This window comes from Entelurus aequoreus, linkage group LG10 (genome assembly GCF_033978785.1).
Source record: "Entelurus aequoreus isolate RoL-2023_Sb linkage group LG10, RoL_Eaeq_v1.1, whole genome shotgun sequence".
Classification (NCBI taxonomy): Eukaryota; Metazoa; Chordata; class Actinopteri; order Syngnathiformes; family Syngnathidae; genus Entelurus; species Entelurus aequoreus.
The window spans coordinates 49,474,131-49,482,534 of record NC_084740.1 but is presented as its reverse complement, the minus strand read 5'-3'; positions in this window follow the sequence as shown (position 1 = coordinate 49,482,534).

Here is an 8,404-nt window from a genome sequence, read left to right as displayed (position 1 = left end):
ACAATTTGCTCACGCATTTGTTGACAAAGTGGTGACCCTCGCCCCATCCTTGTTTGTGAATGACTGAGCATTTCATGGAATCTACTTTTATACCCAATCATGGCACCCACCTGTTCCCAATTAGCCTGCACACCTGTGGGATGTTCCAAATAAGTGTTTGATGAGCATTCCTCAACTTTATCAGTATTTATTGCCACCTTTCCCAACTTCTTTGTCACGTGTTGCTGGCATCAAATTCTAAAGTTAATGATTATTTGCACACAAAAAAATGTTTATGAGTTTGAACATCAAATATGTTGTCTTTGTAGCATATTCAACTGAATATGGGTTGAAAAGGATTTGCAAATCATTGTATTCTGTTTATATTTACATCTAACACAATTTCCCAACTCATATGGAAACGTGGTTTGTACATCTACTTGAAATTTTCTGACTTTGTGTTTTCAACTGTTTTTTTTTTTTTGTAACCCTGACCCCAAAAAGAACAGGATTTCGACAAACATTGACAGGAATGTTTTAGTTCCCCCAGGATTTCGGGGGCCTTTATTAAGATGCCTGAATTTGCAGAAGCTCGTCCAAAAAATTGCAATGGAAAGTGCAATGTGTTTGTGACGAAACAATGTTAGACTTAAACTTCCTTTTATTGTCATTCAAATTTGAACTTTACAGTACAGATAAGAATGAAATTGCGTTGCATTAGCTCGTTGTAGTGCAGGATAAAAGAGCAATAATAAATAGATTTACTGTACAGATAAATATATTGCACTTTTGCAGATGCATCCATTATATTGTCTTTATAGTACAGCGAGTTAATTCATTTTTTTGTGATTTCCCCTCTGAAATTATGAGGGGAAATATGCTGAAGAAACAATAGATAATGAAGAAATTTAAATTTAACAGAAATGTGCAAAATTGGCTTCATTCAGCCAGAACTAAGTCCCCAGTTTTACAGTAAGAAAGCGACTAAAATTATATTTTTTAGACTTCACATGATTATCTGCTGGGATTTTTAATCAATTTATCAATCAAGCTTTATTGCAGACTCCAACGTCCAAGTAGACATACAATCACATTAGGGCTGCAACAACTAATCGATTAAATCGATTAAAATTGATTATAAAAATAGTTGCAGATTAATTTAGTCATCGATTCGTTGGATCTATGCTATGCGCATGTGCAGAGGCTACTTTTTATTTATTTATTTATTTTTTTAAATGATTATTATTATAAAAAAAATTTTTTAAAAACCTTTATTTATAAACTGCAACATTTACAAACAGCTGAGAAACAATAATCAAAATAAGTATGGTGCCAGTATGCTGGGGTTTTTTTTCAATAAAATACTGGAAAGGATAAAAATGTAGTTTGATTAATCTGTCGATTAATCGATTATCAAATTAGTTGTTAGTTGCAGCCCTAATTCACATACAGTACATAAAACAAACAAAATACATTATAAAAGGCATTATCACATACTATTAAAAAAAGTGCTTGTGCATATTCAGTAAAAAAAAAAGGCATCTAATAAATAAATAAAAGCAGCAGTAAAATATATATATACACTACCGTTCAAAAGTTTGGGGTCACCCAAACAATTTTGTGGAATAGCCTTCATTTCTAAGAACAAGAATAGACTGTCGAGTTTCAGGTGAAAGTTCTCTTTTTCTGGCCATTTTGAGCGTTTAATTGACCCCACAAATGTGATGCTCCAGAAACTCAATCTGCTCAAAGGGAGGTCAGTTTTGTAGCTTCTGTAACGAGCTAAACTGTTTTCAGATGTGTGAACATGATTGCACAAGGGTTTTCTAATCATCAATTAGCCTTCTGAGCCAATGAGCAAACACATTGTACCATTCGAACACTGGAGTGATAGTTGCTGGAAATGGGCCTCTATACACCTAAGTAGATATTGCACCAACAACCAGACATTTGCAGCTAGAATAGTCATTTACCACATTAGCAATGTATAGAGTGTATTTCTTTAAAGTTAAGACTAGTTTAAAGTTATCTTCATTGAAAAGTACAGTGCTTTTCCTTCAAAAATAAGGACATTTCAATGTGACCCCAAACTTTTGAACGGTAGTGTGTATATACTTTAAAAATGCATCTACATATTCTATAAAAGGCAGTGTTTCCATATATACCAGGGGTGTCAAACTCATTTTAGTCCAGGGGCCACATGGAGAAAAATCTACTCCCAAGTGGGCCGGACTGGTAAAATCACGGCACGATAACTTAAAAATAAAGACAACTTCAGATTGTTTTCTTTGTTTAAAAATAGAACAAGCACATTCTGAGTATATACAAATTATAATGTATGTTGGGTTTTTTTTACACTTACATGTTGCGGTTAATAGTATTCTATCTTTATTTGTCATTATTTATACCTTCTGAATAAATGATGTGATATTGTTCATCAGTCAACTCATTGGTAGGGATGATGTTCGAAACCGGTTCTCCCGGTTGTTCGATAAGAAAAGAACCGTTCGATAAGAAAAGAACCGATTCCATGGACTCGAATCCTTTTTGAGAACCGGTTCCCGTTATCGAGGTCACTGTAGTAAAGAAAAAGAGTTAGTTCTTTATTCGAATCCCTGGGAACGAATCCCGTCCCACAAGAAATGCCCTGTGGGACATCACAGGAAATGACGTAGCTCACACAAGCAGCAAAAATAATGGACCGGAAAAAAACACCTCAAGGCATGGCTATTCACCTATAATGATCACAGAGATAGGTTGTTTTTGTGTTACTGTATATATTAGTTTTTCTGAAAAATCCCACTTAATATACTTTGGGTAACAACAGTCAATATTTTTAAATTTTTTTTTAGGGGGGTAACAGTCAATATTTATTTATTTATTTTATTATTTTTTTTTCTTATAAAATAAAAGTGAGCTTTTGTTAAACCAAATATTGTGTTTTTTTCCATATACAACAACCTATCTGGACTCGATAAGAGAATCGATAAGGAATCGGTTCGATAAGAGGATTCGATAATGGGCTCGAACTCAATAATTTCTTATCAAACATCATCCCTACTCAATCACTTAGTGGCCACATGCGTGGACAGCACCTTTTAGCTCTTGTTTCCAAAATTGTGTACACTACTGAATTGGGGTCTTATGGCCGCTTATGTGGACACTTATACTGCCACCTGGTGGTGTCAGAAGAGTATTACATACAATGGAATTTGGAAAAAAAATGTGTAAAAAAAAAGAATTAGCATGTCACTAAACATGAAGTACACGTTTGTTACTTATGGACTAAGTCAGGGGTGTCCAAACTTTTTCCACTGAGGGCCGCATTCTGAAAAATCAAAGCAAGCAGGGGCCATTTTGATATTTTTTATTTTAAAAACCAATACAATATATGTATAAAAAAATATACATTTAGGCCTCCACTCAGGCTTGATCCCGGGGACCCCAAATGGTTGTGGTCAAAAAAATATTAAAAATGTGTAATTATTCAGTATTATTATTTTTATTATTATTCAAGTTTTAAATCTCTAGATCAACATTAGGTCCATCTGTCAATATAACGCTTTTAAAGATTTAAGTTGTATGCTCTTGTTGTCAAAGAAAACCCCGTTTTTTTTATGGAAAAAATACAAAATAAGCAATATTTTCACACAATAACATTTTTAAGTGGAATATTTGAGAATATATAATAATTGTAACCTTAAAAAGGTCAATAACTAATAACAACATTGATTTTAATTCTTTTTTTTTTTTTGAGCAATGACACTTAAAAACAAATCACACTAAAATGATTGGGGATCCAAATAATTATAGTGTTAAAAAATAAATTATATATATTTTTTTACTGTTTACTTTTAACACAATAATCTCGAGATCAACTTCAGATCTATCCGTCAATTATACGTTTTATTGTTGTTTATGTTTTTACGTTTGTTCGTTTTAGGCTCTTCTTTATAAAAAACAGCTCAGTTTTTTATATGGCAAACACAAAATATGCAACATTTTCCCCAAAAATATCTCAGATGTGACATAATTGGAGCCTTGAATAGGTCAATAATTCATAATGACATTGATTTTGATTCATTATTATTTTTTAAACAAATAAACAGCCTGCATGGCAGCTTTGTGTTTTTAGAGTAAACATTGCGACATTTTATTGTTACATTTCACCTGTTTGCTCTTTTAAACCACTTATCATGTCTTTAATTTTTTTCAATCGTATTTTTAAAATGTGCCGTGGGGCCGTTAAAAAATGACCTGCGGGCCACAAATGGCACCCGGGCCGCACTTTGGACACCCCTGGACTAAGTACATCATATCAAAAGATGATTCTTAGTTTTTATTCTAATTAGGGTCCAATAAGCCCAAATAGCAAAGAGAAATAAAAACACCCCTGATACATACGATTGGTACCTAACAGAACTACACCTGGGATTGGTTATCTGTATAATAAGATCATTCTGGGACCCCTGCAGTCTACTGTGACAGTTGCGTGCTGTCGTGCGGGTTCCAAGGACCACCAAGGAACGACATTCTGCGAGCAGGTTTAGACTTCTTTTATTTTTGCAAATAAAGTCTCTTACGGGTTGCTTTTCAGCCTTGCCGTTCGTCTGCTCGCCTCTCCTCCGCTCCAGCTTTTCAGTCTTCGTCTCCCTTGCGCTCTCAGTCTCTTTCTCTCAGCATCAGCTTCCTGTTTGCTCTGGTCTCTTCCTCCGTCTCTCTTCCTGACGTTTACGTCTGCCGTCCTTTTATGCAGTGCGAAAGGATGATTAAATTGTGCCCAGCTGCGCAATCCACACACGTTATAATGTGTGAAGTCGCTCCCGGCGCGCCCCGCCTCGCTGCTCGCTCGCCGTCCACGCCTCCGCGCCTCCTCGCCGCCATCTTGGAGCGGGCTCCGGTGTGCCCTGCCTCGCTGTCGGACTGCCGGCCCCGCCTCTCCACATCTACATACAAACTTAAACACGAGTTTTCTCAGGGTGGCGTGGAAGGTGTTTATCCCTCAATCACAAAAAAAAGCTTGCTGGCACTACGACCCCTGGGCTTTCTGAGACAGTCATTATTAGGGACCGAGTCCCTTTGGGACAGAGGACTCTATTGTATTTATAGTGTTTTATTGTTATTATTATTATTTATTATTATTATTATTATTATTATTATACCGCCGCCTCTTTGAGCTGTAATTTGACCCCCTTAACATGCTTCAAAACCCTAGGAAGAACCCCCTAGGAAGAAAACACAGACAAAACTGCCTGTAACTTCCAGTAGGAATGTCATAGAGACATGAAACAAAAACCTCTATGTAGGTCTCACTTAGACCTAGATTTCATACACTAACATCCCCCAGCAAAAATCAACAGGTAGTTTGCAATTCCCCCTTCAAAACAGAAGTTTAGTAAAAATAGTCACCTTTGCCTCTTTGAGCTGTAATTTGACCCCCTTAACATGCTTCAAAACTCACCAAATTGGACACACACATCAGGACTGGCAAAAATTGGGATCTAATCAATAAAACCAAACCCCAAAACTCAAAATTGCGCTCTAGCGCCCCCTAGGAAGAAAACACAGACAAAACTGCTTATTATTATTACACAGACAAAACTGCCTGTAACTTCCAGTAGGAATGTCGTAGACACATGAAACAAAAACCTCTATGTAGGTCTCACTTAGACCTATGTTTCAGGCAGAAAGCACCAGCGTGACCCCACTATGCACAGAGGGTAGTTAATGTGCAGGTAAATATATGTTGAATGGGTAAAGGCAGGAAGCACCAGTGTGACCCCAGGATGCAGAGAAGATAGGTAATGAGCAGGTAAAGATATGTTAAATGGGTGAAAGCAGGAAACATCAGCGTGAATAATCGGTCCCGTCCATCGCTGCTTGCAGCTTTAATTATTATTGTTTCTACATTTGACCAATTCACAATTCTGGTAACTGAGCTGGGAGTTTTTTTTTTAAACTGTTATTTTTTTCTAATTTACAGTAATATGCTGTAAAAAAAAAAAAAAAAAAAATGCACCTGGGGATAGGCCCCTCCCACCCCCAAAGACATGCACCTGGGGATAGGCCCCTCCCACCTCCAAAGACATGCACCTGAGGATAGGCCCCTCCCACCTCCAAAGACATGCACCTGGGGATAGGCCCCTCCCACCCCCAAAGACATGCACCTGGGGATAGGCCCCTCCCACCTCCAAAGACATGCACCTGAGGATAGGCCCCTCCCACCTCCAAAGACATGCACCTGGGGATAGGCCCCTCCCACCTCCAAAGACATGCACCTGGGGATAGGCCCCTCCCACCTCCAAAGACATGCACCGGAGGATAGGCCCCTCCCACCTCCAAAGACATGCACCTGAGGATAGGCCCCTCCCACCTCCAAAGACATGCACCTGGGGATAGGCCCCTCCCACCTCCAAAGACATGCACCTGAGGATAGGCCCCTCCCACCTCCAAAGACATGCACCTGGGGATAGGCCCCTCCCACCTCCAAAGACATGCACCTGGGGATAGGTTGATTGGCGACACTAAATGGTCCCTAGTGTGTGAATGTTGTCTGTCTATCTGTGTTGGCCCTGTGATGAGGTAAGCTCCAGTGACCCCCGAAAGGGACAAGCGGTAGAAAATGGACAGACATGTTGATGGATACCTTTCTTTGAAATCATAGGTCAAGTCTTCATGGAATGGGTTTCCATGGCCGAGCAGCTGTATCTAAGCCATGCATCACCAAGTCCAATGCAAAGCGTGGGATGCAGTGGTGTAAAGGACATCGCCACTGGACTCTAGAGCAGTGGAGACGCCTTCTCTGGACTCATGAATCACACTTTTCCATCTGGCAATCTGATGGACCAGTCTGGGTTTGGAGGTTGCCAGGAGGACGCTACATTTCGGACTGCATTGTGCCGAGTGTGAAATTTGGTGGAGGAGGAATTATGGTGTGGGGTTGTTTTTCAGGCCCCTTTGAACTTTGAATGCTCCAGGATACCAAAACATTTTTGGACAATTCCATGCTCCCAACCTTGTGGGAACAGTTTGGAGCGGGCCCCTTCCTCTTCCAACATGACTGTGCACCAGTGCACAAAGCAAGGTCCATAAACACATGGATGACAGAGTCTGGTGTGGATGAACTTGACTGGCCTGCTCAGAGTCTTGACTTGAACCCGGTAGAACACCTTTGGGATGAATTAGAACAGAGACTGAGAGCCAGGCCTTCTCCACCAACATCAGTGTGTGGCGCTTTTGGAAGAATGGTTGAAAATTCCTATAAAGACACTCCGCAACCTTGTGGACAGCCTTCCCAGAAGAGTTGAAGCTGTAATAGCTGCAAAAGGTGTCATATTGAACCCTATGGGTTAGGAATGGGATGGCACTTCAAGTTCATATGTATCACTGTCAATGGAAACAAGGCAGTGAAGGAGGCATTTGATCGGCTTAAGAAAGTTGTGTTGCGTTTAAGTGCTGCTGGGAAAAATTCGATTGACGAAAATGACGAATTCTGGAATGACTGATTACCTTAATTTATTTATGATTTATTTGTTTAGACACGATCTACTGTCGCACCCTAATTGATGTTTACTGTAGTGGTTTAGAAGTGGAACCTACTGTGAGCTGTTTCTAATATTTTGCTCACATTTGCTATGTTTTGATGAAAGGGTCAACAAAGCCATTTTTTTTTCTGTTTAGCTTGACTGTCCCACATGTCCTTGAGGTCCTAGGAAGCCACAGAGATGAGTGATGACATGGTGGCAGTGGAAACTTTAAAAAAAAAAAAAAAAAAAAAAAAAATCCCTTAAAGGTTGTTTATATGTCAATTGAGGAGTGTGGGTCCGTGCATGGTGTGGAGGTCTCACAGTGGACGTGCACGAGGGTGGGAGGGCGCCACGGCGGAAACTGGAGAAGGGCTCCGTGATGCTGGAATGTGCACTTTTTTTTTTTTTTTTTACAAGCCTGCTGGAATCTTCCAAACTGCTGCCAGAGTGGATGTGGTTTTTGCCGGCTTCCTTCATAATTGCTGGTGTTAGGTTGTCAGATTGCTGCTAGTGTGTGTGTGTGTGTGTGTGTGTGTGTGTGTGTGTGTGTGTGTGTGTGTGTGTGTGTGTGTGTGTGTGTGTGTGTGTGTGTGTGTGTGTGTGTGTGTGTGTGTGTGTGCGTGTCCTTGTATTTCTACCATTCTTGAGATATCAACAAGGAAAAGTGCCTTCCATATGAGGAGGTGTGAACAAGTGATGACATAAATCATGGTCCCAATAACATTGCATCTAATAGAGAATATCTCATTAGCACCCCTGGTGGTGAAAACTATCAGAATTAGAGTGGTCCCAAAAAAGGAGGGATTTTTCAAATAGACTGTGTGGCGCTTTTAAAAGTGCTCCCCCTCTGGTCAACATATGAAATAACAAGTGTGTGTAAAAATGTGAAGTGCTCCCCT